Source organism: Coffea arabica, chromosome 5c (assembly GCF_036785885.1).
Source record: "Coffea arabica cultivar ET-39 chromosome 5c, Coffea Arabica ET-39 HiFi, whole genome shotgun sequence".
Lineage (NCBI taxonomy): Eukaryota > Viridiplantae > Streptophyta > Magnoliopsida > Gentianales > Rubiaceae > Coffea > Coffea arabica.
In genome coordinates this window covers 3,064,897-3,080,443 of record NC_092319.1, presented here as the reverse complement: position 1 = coordinate 3,080,443, position 15,547 = coordinate 3,064,897, and positions in this window count along the sequence as shown.

Below are 15,547 nucleotides of genomic sequence, written 5' to 3'. Positions count from 1 at the left end.
TCCTGCCGCGATTAGTCGGGCTTTCCTGAGTGGGTGTATTTCTAGTAAATCAATAAGACTACTTCTAAGGAACCGATGGAGACAAGAAGGCTATGATTGCAAAGAGAACATGTGAACTAAAAGCCCTAGTGTAAACTCTCTGTGTCCCGGTCAATCTAGTTAAGTTAGGGATATGCCGAAACGAAGGGGTTGGCTCCATATTGGTAGAACAGGTTGGAGCTCTTTTCTTCTGGTCATAAGGCAAAGAAAAACCCTTTCTAAAAAAAATTGGTCAAGATGGAATATTTTATCATAAGCAATTTGGATAGTAAATTATTTGAGATAATTTTGTGAAAAAATACTGCAACACTTTTTTGATATGATGTATGTGAGATAAAAAGGTGAAACGAAGGGGTTGGCTCAATACTGGTTTCTTCTAATGCTAAGGCAAAGAAAAACCCTTTCTAAAAAAAATTTGGTGAAGATGGAATATTTTATCATAAGTAATATTGTTTAGTTATTAACTTGGTAGTTAGTTATCAAATTCTTGGTGAACTACTAAGTTGACCTTGCCTCAACCGCTAGCCACTAAGGATAGTGGGTGTTGAGAAATATTTTTCTAACTTATTCGCACTAGCATGCTCTTGCCGTGATTAAATTTTATCTATTACTCAATAAGTAACGTTTGGGGAACATTACCACAAAAATAGGAGGTAAAGTAGGAGTTGTGGGTGTTAGAAATATTTACCGTTGTTAATTAATCATATTTATTTATTTTATCTAATTAGTGGAGTTAGTGGAATAAATAGTGAAATTAGTGGAGTAGCTAGTGGAGTTAGTGGAGTTGATTTAAACTCTATAAATAGAGTAATTTCATGTTATGAGTAATGTCAGTTCTACAAAAAAAAAACACTTGTCCTTTGTTTCTCTTATTATTTGTCTCAATAATTGTATCAGTGAGATGAGTGATTAAGGGTCTGTTTGATAACATAAAAAAATACTGAATCTGAACTTTTTCAGACATTCAGATGTTTTGAGTGTTTGATAAATGAAACTCCATTTGCTGAACTTGTTAAGTAGTGCTGAACTCGTGTGTATTTTTTTCAGCATAAGAATCCTAACTGAATGCTTAATTCTAATAATAATCAATAGACTTACTTCACTTACCTTATCTTATCTACCAAATCTACCCTTGTTTATTAATTATATTCAAAATTCTTATATAACTAAACAATCTAATATTCTCTATCTAATGATTTTCTATTTATCTTTTCTTCCTTTTGAATGACTTTCACTTCTTTTCTATACTCCTCATATAATATAATTCATCTTTTATATTAATTTGATTTAAAAATAAATATTGTCATTTTCATACCTAATTTTTAGCTAATTAAATCATAGGTTCTATTTCTTTTTTGGGTGAAAAGCTATAAGGGTAAAATTGTCAAATTTAACTTATTAAGCATTCAGTTATAAATATTTATCAAATAGTATAAATAGGTTTAGCATTAAAATTCAGACATTCATATTTTTCTTTTTAGTGCTTAAAATTCAGCAAATTAATTGTTTCAGTATTCAGATTTCAGAATTCAGACTTCAGAATCCAGATTCAGTTTTATCAAATGGAACCTAAGTGAAAGTAAACCACATTATTCACGTTATCTAAAACTAGCCTGACCCTTTCTCACTTGCGACGTTTGTTAAGTGTATAACAATTAACAAATATCGAATAGAGAGGAAAAAGAATAAATATACTATGATAATAACAATGGTAAAGGTGCTACATTTATCATCTACCAAAAGCTACTATGCATATGTCCTGCCCCAACCCAATACTTGTGATGATATTAGGACTTCATTCTCATATTCATATCATTCATGTGATTGGCATTAATACGCACTTCTTGTGGGAGATGGTGAGAGTAAACACATTTGAACAGCACTGGCTTTTGATTAGCACGAGATATATGGGAGCTTTCCCTCTCAAACAATTTTATTCTCCTAAAAGAGAGTGTGAGCGAGGCAGGCTTGGGACAGAAGGGATCAGGGGCAGGAGTAATCGTTCTTGAAGGTTGTATGCATTTTGCACACGGTATAACTTTATTTACATATGATGTAACTTACTTTCAACAACGTGTAATTTTAGAACAAAATTTTGTGGATTCCACACATATTATTAAAAATGAGGTACAATATGAGATCTAAACCGTACAATTTTTTTTAGCCAAATCTTGGCCAAATCCTGCAACCGTTCCTGCCCCTCTTCCGGACAGAAGGTAAAACGTGCGAAGGTTAGTAGGTAAGGAGATAAGGTAAGGGGAGGGAAACTGATCCTCATAGAGATTTGTTGTGAAAGACTTCGCAACTTAATTGTCTCAATTGAAACAAGTTAAGACTTTATAATACCTATGAAGTACTTCATTTTAAGATCTTATTTTGTTTATATAAATTTTACATATAAAGTTCCCTAGTAATACGTCTGGACTTTGGTGTATTTTAGGGTTATGAAGCATAGCTTTAGCAGTAATTTTTGGTAGTTTCAGACTCGATAATTACCATGAATTGCTCTAGAAAAGACCATATTGAGTAGGTGGTAATTTCCATAATTTAACCAAAAAAAAAAAAAACTAAAGCACTAAAAGAAAAGCAGGCCTACTCACATATGATTCAGAGCCTAAAATTTGAGTTATTTTCCTTTACATATGACATAACATAAGAGTATATCTGGGCTGAAGTCTTAAGACCGTACCATGCACTCGATTATAAGCTTGCCCCTAACTTTCCTTTGTATTGTGTGGTTGCACCATAGTGTAGAATCCATTTTGGCTAAGCAGGAATTTTGTGAAAAAAGGGAACAATCTTTGATTGGGTTAGAATTTTGGAGCAATCTTGGACTTGGATACCAGTAGTTTATTGGGCATTGGAAGATAAAGTTTGGCAGATATGTGAATGTTATGCACGCAGTTTGGCTCCCAATGAACGTTGTTATTCTTTAGTATCTTCTTTGTGAGCCCAATTTCACAAATTTTAGAGACAAGGTAAGAAGTCATCATATGTGTTCTAAGTTAACTAGCTAAGTGAAAGACTTTTATAGCTAAAATTAAGACACAATTACTTATAATTAGTTATAAAATCCAAACTATTCAATATACTTATTTGGTGGCTAAATAATAAACTGATTTCATGATGCAAGGCCTATTTTTTTCCCTCAAATTGAAGCATCGTCCGTTTCATTCAGCCCAAAAAACAGAGACTTAGTCATCATCTGCCCAAGAATGGCTTTACTAGAACGCAAATTTCAAGAATGGATCATCTTTGTTAAGGCCAATATTTTAAGAAATGACCCAATTATGATAAACATAATTTTAATCAAGCCAACCTTATTACTTTAACCAATTTTGGTTAAATAATATAAACCCAAGGACGCCTCTCTTTAAGATACCAAGCTTGTCATAATTTATGGATGGACATGAGTTTCCATTTTAAATGTTCATCAGTTGAGTCTTTTTTTCCCCCCTTCTCTCTGTTCTTTTTTTTTCGTAGAAAGAAATTGTTGCGAACAAGAATATCATATGCTTCATAACATGCTAATGAGAAATTAATTTGTACTCCAAAAAAATTAATAAAAACGAAAGCCCTTGGATTGCTGTCCCTTTGTTGTGGGTCATGAGAAGGCAATGTATACCAAATACCTTGAAATCATTAGACCAAATCTAAGAAGAGGGGAGGTAATTGTTGTTTTCTAGATTTGATGGGAGGTTAGTGAAATTGTCATAACTCTCAAAGTGACTCGCACTGACCGGAAGTGATTCTGAGGCAGACAGATTGTACACCTTTTAATACCATCCAAGGAAAAAAAAAAAACAAGAAACAAAAATTATAGTTGTATGTGATTTTAGAGGTTATGTATGGGATTGAAATCTTGTTCCATGTTTCAATAGTACACAAAATTTGGTCTTCGCCCAAGCTTATCTGATACTTAAACATCCATGCGTAAACTTCTCTGTAGGCTACAAAATTGTATATGAAATTTGATGAGCATGCATGCAAGAGTTTATTTGCATATCATCTGAGGTTGTTGGCCATGTAATGCACTGAAATATGAGGGGAAATAGTGTTCCTCAAACTTCAATTGCAAATTAACATTTTCTTTTTCAATTTAAATGTGGTTTGAATATTATCAAAAAATCATTATCTAGAAGAAGTTGTATTAAAAAAAAAAAAAAGAAAAAGAAAAAAGAGAAGGACCCTGGTCAATGAAGATATCATCAGCAGGGATATTATTGCTAAGAACAGTGGTCGTAAACTGGCAGCCATTTTCTTTTTCTTTTTCTCAGTTAGTTTCGCGGATTTATTTGGGGGTGAAATTGGTTGCCCAAAGATGGACCCTTTTATAGGTGATTTCAGATTTACGGCAATAGTTCTAAGAATATTTACCATACCGCGTTTTACCGAAAAACGTGGAATGTGTACCTTTTGCCACCGTCAAACCAACCATGGCTTAGATCTTAGAGCAAATTATCCCTGCGACCATTAAATTTTTTGAATAGTCAAGTTTTAGTCATTAAGCTATAAATAGTAATTTTTACCCACTAAACTATTAAAAATTTAAATTTTAGGTCATTCCATCTAATTTGTCATTAACTCTACCAGATTTAACCATTACTAATATATCTTGTGTAGACCCTTAGATCTAACAGAGTCAATAGTGAAATTAGATGAAATGGCACAAAATTGATATTATTAATAGTTTAATGGAAAACAACATACTATTAATAATTGAGTGGCTAAATCTTGACTATTAAAAAGGTTTAGTGATTTCCCGAATAATTTGTTTTTCTATATTTAACCCAGAAACTCAATTGAATCAATCAAATTCGATCAGATGAATCAAAATCGATAAGAAAAAAAAAGGTCTTTGAACTGGTTTTACACAAAAATTTTATTTCTAGCTCATATATTAATTTTATCCAAAAAATTTAATTTTAAAATAAACAAAAAAATAATAAAATCACTAAACAGAGATTGAACCGCAAAATTAATTGAATAAAAAATTCATCCAGTTCACTTGTAGGCCCCAATTTCAAAATATTGCCTTTTGCTATATTTTCAAGCTTGGGAGCACTATTGGATCAGTTAAAAAACCGGCCTTTGGACCGATTTTTCATTATTTTTTATACATTAATGTTATTCAAATTATTTAACGTTAATATAATTAAAATTTTATAAAATCATTAAATCGGAGTTTAACAGGTTGAATTGATTGAGCCATAAATAGGAAGCTCATCCAATTCACTTGTCGATCCGGTTTCAAAGCATTTTACCTTTTGCTGTATTTTCGAGCTTGGTAGCACTGTTGGATTGGCTTGACCATAATTATGAGAGTCATTTTCTAAAATAGTTGCTTGAATTTTCCAGGATGATGCACAATAGACAATAGCAGTAAATTTTTTTTTGACTATTGTAATGTTATCTTCCAATATTCAGCTGTTAAATAACTTATTCACGCCTGGATCTGCCAACACATATTCCACAGTAAAATCCCAACCTTTATGTAAACAGGATAGCTTGCCAACTTGCAAAGGTAGTGGCCATTTAAAAAAGATTAAAGTCTCTCTTTTGAGCTGTAAATTAGAGATTCGGATCCTACTTATATTAAAAAAAAAAAATTGAAAGAGGTGGCGGGGCACCCACCAATTTGCAAAGGTTAAATAATTGAACAATTTCCCACGCGGTTCACGGGCAACCCAATGGACTACACCCAACAAAACAAAAGACCCCCATGTTGCTGGAAATTACGCTATAATCGATCCATTTTATAACTTATGTAGTCCCCAAACTTTTGACTTTTGCAAATGTGGTCCCCGATGCTACGAATTTTGTGTAAATTTAGGGTACGTTTGGTTCTACAGAATTGGAATTCCAAAATATTGGAATTCTTTTGTTTGGGAAATGCATAACATTGATACAGAATTCATTCAGAATTTCAAATTCTTTATTTGGATGGGAGAAGAATTCGTTAAGAATTAGAATTGTTTCCAACTAACATTTCCTTTCATAAAAAATTTCTTTTTTTTTTACTATATAATAATTTTTTAACATATAGGTAATTGTTACTAAAGCTTTAAGGAAAAAACCAATTAATGCCTTTAATAATTTATTTTTTCTTGCATTTAACTAATTGTTACTAAAGCTTTAAAAAATAATTAGAAAAAAAAATTAGTTCCTTTTCTGCAAAAAAAAATATTATTCTTGTTTCTTTTTTCTTAATTAAATTATATTAAATAAAAAATAATTATATATTCTAACTTAAAAAGTAGTTAATATTTATCAAGTTAAAGCCTTGATACTTTTTTTAAAGTTAAGAACTATATTAAAGTATTGACTAACTGTCTCACCTGATCTTATGAAATTAAAATTGACAATGCGATTCTTAAAGTTATGAGCAAGAACATAGAGAAATATTGCAACTACTTCTTCAACAATAATATTTCTAGTATCCCTCAACCCACAATGCTCTCTTAAATTTGTACATAAAACAGTAAAACAATTATTGAGTCGAAGTTGTTCTACACAAACTCTGCTGTTTCCATAGTAAAGACGCATTTGATATATTTCAGGTGCTACTTTAAAGTCAAAATAAGGCTTCTTTACTATATGTTTCTCATGCCACCAAACTACTAATGCGGTTACTGTTATCATATAATTTGCAACTATCACTTCTCTCTTTTTTGCTTTTTACTCATCTCCTTCTTTATCCATGTCAATATCCAAATTCTGCAATTCAGAATCACCATATCAAGTATTAGTACGAAATGGATAACTTTTCTTTTTTTCAAAGAAATGGATGAATATCATATTAATCACCAAGAAAACATAAAGCAATTTGAAGCGGCTTTTAGTCCATGACTGGTTCCTGCAAATTGATACCAACAAGATCAGGGTTTATGTTGACAAGTTGATCGGTTTATAAACTAGTAATTAGTGATAATTACATGTATAAGATGATTTTCAAGCTAGACAAGAATAGACTAATAGTATAGAAATAAGCGGGTTATTGTTGTGTCCACATGAAATTATATTATAGGTCCATAATCATTCTAACTAGTTTCAGCACAACTTAGCTATAGCTATAGATCAATTTAAACAAAATAGGATAGTTATCATAGATAGTAAGTAAACGGTGACTAACAATAAGATTCATGTTATAGACTTAATGACAGACTTATTGACTGATCATCATCAATTTCTAGTTTATAATATTACTCACTTGTAGCATACTTAATAAAGTTAGTGGTGCACCTACGATCAAGACATATTGTGTCAAAATATATGTGTTAGGTGATATTTATCATAAGGGCTCTTTTTTAATATAATAACTATGTTGTGGCATCAAAAAACTAAAACCAGAGGTCACTAATTGGATTAGTAATGCACTAACATGTGATTAAATCACTTATGGCTCAAACATTAAAATCTTTCTTTTTTGTTAAAAGAAAACTAAAGCATGTAATTGTTGATCCCTGCTTGAAAAACTACATTAACAGCAGGTAAACTGGTTCGACTAACGGCCAAGCTTTTGGAGGCTATTCTTAAACAAAACATGTTAGTCCTACAATCACGGTAGAAAGTGCTAAGGTGCTTTAAGTTGACCAGGTTCAATTTGTTGAAGCTGTAGATCTCATAGCTAGGATACATAGAACAGAGTTGATTCTTTGCTTAGTTGAGTCAACGATCAACTTGAGTCAAAGATATTTTAGCCCATCTATATTGTTAAACCTTTCTGTTTACCACATAAATTACTTAGAAATGAGGATTTAGATTTAGATTTAGCCATACTAGATATGTGTGAACAAGAATAAAAACCTGAAACTTTTAAGCAATTGACTGTGGCCATCATATTAAACCACCATATTGTTAACATAAGTTAGAGAGTAATGATTTTAAGCTTTATCATAGAAAAGGAAAATGTGTCAGCAATCAACTTGATTCCATAAGCAATTGACTAATTCCCTTTTATATGTTAGTTGATTGTTGTTAAAAGTTATGCCCAAAAGTAATCATGTGCATGTGGTTGAGTATGCAAAGAAGAAATTGTGGTCTTGTTGAGAACAATCACACCACAGCTTATTTGAATCCATCAACCGTGACAAATACAAGTTCATTTACTTGACTAAAATTGCATCGATCCACTACTAAAGACTTCAGCAGTAGTAGTAATTAAATCACCGGAATGCAGCTTTAGGATGAAATAAGTTCCCTTGTTGAATGTCAATAACCTCAATTTTCTTTACTCCATTTTCTTTCTGTCGGTAGATTCTTTCTCCATCCATTTTCCCCCTCCTTTTGTGCATTTTAGATTCTTTATTTCTTCCTCCTTTTGTGCTTTTAGAATCCATTAAATTTAAGTGCTAATTGAGTACTAAACTTTATATTGGATTTTGGGAAAATGTATATATCACGTTTCAAACCTTGTCGAAAGTCTGAACTCATTTTATCAAGGGACACAGAGTATTTATCTTTGAGTTGCATATGCAAAAAGCTGGAGTTGAATAGACCACAAACCTCCAGGATGTGATGCAACTTGCCGTCTATCCATGTTTTGCTCATCATCCTCAAGAATAACAGCTTTATTATCTCCTAGAGCTGACGTTAAGTTGACACCACGGAATTAAGACATGGACTTCTTTACTATATAGTATATTAGAAACCAAAATTGCATGATAACAAGGTTGTACGTGGGGCTTACGCTTTAAAAATGTCAATACTTCAACAAAAAGAATATTGAACAGCAGAGAAAATGCTAAAAGAGCTCATACACCAATCAAGTACCAGGTTTCTGTAAAAAAATAGACCTGTGTCCTCAAGAAGGGTCTTTCCAACTGTAGGTTCTGAGCCATTGCTGGGCTGTAAAACCAAAGTCAAGAACCATTACTAGAATTAATATCTGGCACTCAAGAGTTAGGCAGTGCTTTGTAAGAAAACGTCAAATTTCAGTGCAAATTCTTAGGAGATATTACCTTCAAGACTGAAGAACCCAGTTCAAGAAAATTAAGCAGGGGGAAGGAGAGAGCACTCGGATTAGTCTTGCGATTGGCAAGGTGATGGGTGGATGCATGGCAGGAGTGGCGAAGGGAAGAGGGATGGCTGAAACGAAGAGCGATGGGGGAAACGGTGGCGAAAGCGGCAAAATGTTAGGGCGGAGGTAGAAGCGATGGTGGAGAGCAGGAGCACTTGCAGCTGAGAAAAAATGGTGAATTAGAATGCGCAACAAATCTTCTGTCTCACACCCTGTGCAACTCTCTATCCCACTTTTTATTATACTAGTATTTTGACCCGTGCTATGCACGGGGTTATATTTTAAATCAAAATAATATTTTATATATTTATATTGTGGTACAAAATAATAAGTATATATATATAGACTAAAAATTTTAAAGAAGTGTATGCTTAATATCTTGAAAAAAAATTTAATATATAATGATTTAAATGATAAAAGAATTGTTAACGCATTTAAGGAGAGGGTTAGGTTGGGTGGTAAGGTGAAAAGAGTTTTATAAAAAAGAATCAATTTATCAATATCCGACAAAACATATTATGTTATACCCATATATCAAAACTTATAATATAAAAAAAATAAATTATAACCAATTTATTTTCTTCCATTTTTAGAAAAAAAAATCTTTCTTGTATCTTGTACCCCTAAAATTGTTGACTACATTTAGATTAGCATTTTTCCTAAACTTTAATGTATAATTTAAAAAAATTCTCCGTAATATATGTTTTTAAAGTTCTCAAAATTATTAAAAATCACCATCATTTCCCTCTTCTCTTATACGCCAACTAGTCATCAGATGCCTCCTACCACTTTCATATCTTCTATCATGATACCACCCTCTCTATTATTATTATTATTATTTTTGTCATCTCTGTCATATCCCTACAATCCCCTTTCTTCTTCTCTCCCTTCTCCGCCTATCCTTGTAACCCTTATTTCTTCTTCAACCTTTCCTGCTACTTTTCAACATCTCACCATTTTTTTCCCTCGCTCCTCCCCCTATACCTAAGCTCTAAATTCATATCCCTGCGACCCAATATATTTAACTTTACCTATCATAATGAAAATATAAAATTAAAAATTAATTACAATGGTTGCAATTATTAGTATCTAAAAATGGAAATGAAAAACTGATAATATCTATAATATCCTCAAGTACTACAATCAATATATATATATATATATATATATATATATTAACATACCAAATACATATTTACATATGAAGACAGCAATAAGAATACATAAAATAATTAATGATAGCAAAAGTTATCCTTAATGTTTGGGTTTTGCACTCTTATTCAAATTTATTGTCAAATTTGGGCCAGATATATACAAATTAAGTAGTATTTTAGGGTTGAATGTTCTATATCTTTCTCTTAAACTATAATATTACTTTTTAAAAAATTTTTGGTTGAATTGGTGTTGTTATTATCATTATTTTTTATCAAAAATGAATATTTCAAAAAAAAAGTTTCCACGTTAAAAGGCTAGTAGTACTTTATTTTTTATTTAGTGATTTCATAATATGGATTTCATGAATGGTACCATTCTTGATTTTTTAAATCCACGACATTATTTCCTTTTTGTTTTCTATTTAATTTTGCCCTTTTACTTAGGATTACTAAGTTTAAAGATAAAATATTATCATTTACTTTTTTACTTTTACTAAGTTTGGCAATGTTTTCTTTTTATTTACCCTCCTACTAATAAACTTCAAACCAAATTCCTATGTAAGCGGAGCCACTACTTTTTTAATTAGAAAGGCATGTAAGCCACTTCTTACTTAAGAAAATGTTATTTGCACTCAATTTTTTATTATTTGCAATTCCACCATTTGTTTTATCATATAGTCTAATTACTGAAAATGATATGATCAAAATGATTATTGAAGTGTGAATAACAAAAATGGAGTGTAAACAATCTTACTTATTTAAATTAATAAGAAAGCATGAAAGGATGTTATATTTGTTATCTCTTCTTATGATCTTATAGAAGTTTTAATTGCTATAGAACCATAAATAACGCAAGGCAATCGAAAACGTGATGGGTTGAAGTTCAAATAAGATAACATGCACATCAATCAACAATTTGAAATGAAATGATTTTAAAAACTAACCAATAATTTCAAATGTGAAGAGTAGATGTGGAAGTTGAGAGAAATATATTTTATAAATTAAATTAAATGTGAAATGCTAGAAAAATGGAATTGGTAATGGGAAGATATATGAGGCTTGTTGCTAAAAATCCCTTCTCAAATTTATATAGATATAGATTACTATTTCTCCTTCATAAATATCATATTTTAGTTCTTTTTTGTTTCCTTAAGATCCAACACAGGGTGTGGGATAGAAGATCCATTGTGAGTAGAATGGGAGAGAGAGATGCTTGAATACTTGACCCGCTTTTAATTTTTTACCCATATTAGATCTGCGTGTAGATCCGTTTCTTAGGGTTTAGTTGTGGAATTGGAATTAGGATTCTTTTGGTCCAATAAAGAATTCAATTTATGGAATTGGACCCCTATAGAATTCAGATTGAATTCTTATTCTTCAAGTGAAGCAGAATCCAAACAACAGAATTAGAATTGGAGCCCCAATTCTAATTCTAAATCCCAATTACATAGGGAACCAAACATACCCTTAGGATAATTGACAAAAAATCAGGGTGGCGAAGTTCAAAATCAAATTGCTGCAACTTGGCATAGTTGATCATTATGACTTGATCAAAATGGTGAAGTTTTGACTTGGCCTTGTTGATCATAATGTTGAAGTTTCAGTTAAGATGGTTTCTTAAAATTTAAAAGCTTTAAGATGAAATGAGATACAATTATATCAAAATTACAATATATGTATGCTAAAGAATTGAATAATAAATATCTTAGAAAAGCGTATTAAATCTTTTTTTATTTTTTTATTGCTTGCCCTAACAAAATTTATTGATTTCTTTTTCTCAAACTTGGAAAATAGGTTGCGGTTATTTCATTGACTATTAAATATAGTCGTCGATGTCGCACTTAAGAACCAGCTCTACGATCGAAACCCCAGCTTCGACAGCCCCTGAGGTTCTTTCCCCGTCAAGAATACGATGCCAATGTAGTTTGTTCTATAATTATTAGCTTTAGACTAATTGGATGACTGACGTGCCTTCAATTGTTCCTTAAACATGGACATTTTTTTTATAAAAGTTGAAATGGTAATTACCCTTTGAATAATTAATTTTTGCACAAATTATAGACTTGTTGAAAATTTATCAGTCCCAACTCTCTTGAACTAACAACTAGTCTTGGTATAAGTTTGTTCACAAATGCTTTATCCATATAATGTCAGTGTTGTCCCAAACCAAACCGATCAGTCTGAATATGAATCTACTTTTTTCCGAAGGTAGTTAGTAGCACAAAATCATTTTAGTCAAAAATTAATCAAAACTATCAAAATCAGCCAAACTAGTGATTCGATTCAACTATTTGACTCAATTCTCAAACTTTTCTCTCTTGTTCCCCTGAAACATAATTTGAGTTACTTAAAGTGTAAAACTTTTATTTATTAATAGAAATAAGAAAATGCCACTAACTTAGTATAAACATTAAAATCACTCGCTTCCCTCAATGATCTCTAAATGAAGAAGTTTTCATCCTTATCATCTTATCAATTTATCATTAGTGATTCCTGTATTATAAAGTCATATTCCAAGCAAAAAGATCTCGAATTGGGTATGATTTGTTTTAATTTAGTTTTTAAGTAATTTTAGAGAATGGAAATATTTTAGACACGAATTCATATATTTATATATAATTTTTAGTTGTATATTTGATTACAAGCCTAATATTTTTGTAACATTTTTATGGTTGGCCAAGTATAACAAAAAATTTAATTTCAATATTTCTAAAACTTATAAAAATATAAAATAATTATGACATCATGCTAACTTCAGAGAATTTTTTAGAATGGTCTGGCCGATCCGATAAGTGTCTGAATTCAACAATATTGTATAATGTTACTCTTTGACAAAATCTATGCTCTATTTAACTGGTACCTTAAATTTGAAGCCAAAATTTATTTTTTAATTTAGCTAACTAGTTTCATCTTCTTCAATAACAACAAGAATGCAAAGAACTTATTCAAGGGGGGAAAAATAGATGATACAAAGTAGTAACAAAAGTATTCTTAATTGCTTGACTTTCCACTGTAGAGGCCTCACATAATTTTCATTTTGGAAAAATGTTTTGTTGACATGCAAACAGAACTCTAATCCCATTGATATAAATTCAGATAAGTCACAGTATATTAGAAGTCCTCAAACTTTTATCAAAATATCTATTTAGACCTTTAACTTTTAACTTTATCACTTTAGTCCTTTACATTAGAATATTAATTTAGTTTATTATTATCAATTGAATACAATTCAAATGTGGTAATAGTACTTGACTGACAAAAATTTCATATAAAACCCACATTTTAAAGCAAAAAGAATAAGAAAAATAAATAATAAGCTTTTTCAATTTGTTTTTTTAATTACAATTCCTAGTTTGACATGTAACTTGTCTATATAATTCACATCTCATTTTATCCTTCTCTCTCCACGCTTCTTAAATCCTAAAACCTTTAATACCACTATTTGAAACTTAAGGTATCACATTGATGAAAATACTTATTCAGTTGGTGATCATCTTTCAATTTTGTGAAGTCTTTTCAAGTGAGGATTCGGAGCTTTTTGCTACTCTTTGTGATGAGATTTGGAACAATCAGACTGAAATTTCAGTATTTTTTTTTTTTGATTCATTATGCTGGGTATTTGGGATTTGGATGTTACGGGTGTGAATAAAGTTTTTCAGTTGGTAGTGGTGTTTTTAATTTTTTTATTTAAAGAGACAAGTTGTTGATAAACTCAAAATGACACTAGAAAAAAAATGGTATCTGTTGATTTAGAGAAAACAAACTGTGGTGTTGTTTTGTGGAATATATTGTTTCATGGAATATAATGAGGACAGGTTATTTGGATCTGGGGAATCCTGGAAATGGGTTGAAGTTATTCAGGGAAATGGTGAAGCTCGGATTTAAGGCAATGAAACAATTATGGTGAATGTGCTTACTGCTTGTGGTAGGTCTGCCAGATTGAAACAAGGAAAATCAATTCACGGAACTCTTATTACAGAATCTGGAAATTTGAGTTTGATTGTTAACACGTCGTCCTTAATTGATATGTATAATAGATGTGGAAGGATGCCGATGAAGAGTTTAGTTTCCTGGGATGCTTTGATTTTAGACCATTGTATTCATGGAAATCCGGAAGATGGGCTTAACCTATAATATGATCAGATGACAAGTGAAAATAGTAGATTAGAAGATGGGAAAACTCGTATGACTAATAAATGGAGTTTGGGCAATTCTTTTAAAATGATAGTCAAGGAAAGCATTATATGCTTTTAAAATGTATTTAATATCAATTACTTGAGCTTTGAATGCCTCCAATCAAGATTCAGGTTGCCAAGCATGTAATCAATGGACCATTATTAGCTACATAGATGAATTTTGGAATGCATTTGCTAACTTTATCTAAGTTTCTTTTTAGTTCTTGTCTATTTTTGAATATTTTTATTTATGAGTATTTAAATGATTTTTAGGTAAGAACGACACAAATATTGTGCAACTTGATGATGAGGATGATCTTGATGATATCGATTTTGAAAGTTAAGAAATCGGAGATACGGATAATGAAGATGAAGGTGAATAATGGCTTAGATAGTACTTTGGTTTAGAAATTGAACATGTTACTTTATTTAGATTGATATTTATCAAGAATTGAACATAAACTTGTTACCTTGTTTGGATTGCTATTTGTCAAGGATTAAACATGTATGGGATTTTTATTTTATAAATTTTGTGAGTTTGGATGAATTTGGTGATGATAGAAAACAAGTATTTTGATAATTTCAAAAAATTCTGTTGCAAGTGATGCAATTGAGCAGTGGCAAATGTTTGGCAATTTAAAATGTTGGGCTGATTTGGAAAAAGGATAAATTACCTTTTACCCCTTGTAGTTTGGTACTTTACCACGTAAACCCCATATGATTTGAAAACTTGTATATAACCCTCTCATGATTTTAGATAATATGTGACTGTTAGTTTTTTCATTAAAACAAATGGTTAATAGTAAAAGTCAAAATTAAACTAATAAATTAAGAAATTTACCCTTTCATTAATTCCTTTTATACCCCTCTAAACATAAAAAAGAAGAAATTAAAATAAAAAATAGATAAATAAGAATAAGAAAATACCATCAAAGATTTGGTTTAAAAATCTGTAATGATATTAGTGATAAAAAAAGATTTGATATTTTTTGTTTCTTATTTATTTGTTTTATATTTCCCTTCCATCTTTTTTGTTTCTTACTCATTTACTTTTTTATTTCCCTCCCATCTCTTTTGTAATTGGAGAAAATTAAGGTTTTATAGGCCAAAGTATATGTTTCCAAATCATCTCTTCTCTTCCACCAAAAAAAAGAAAGAAA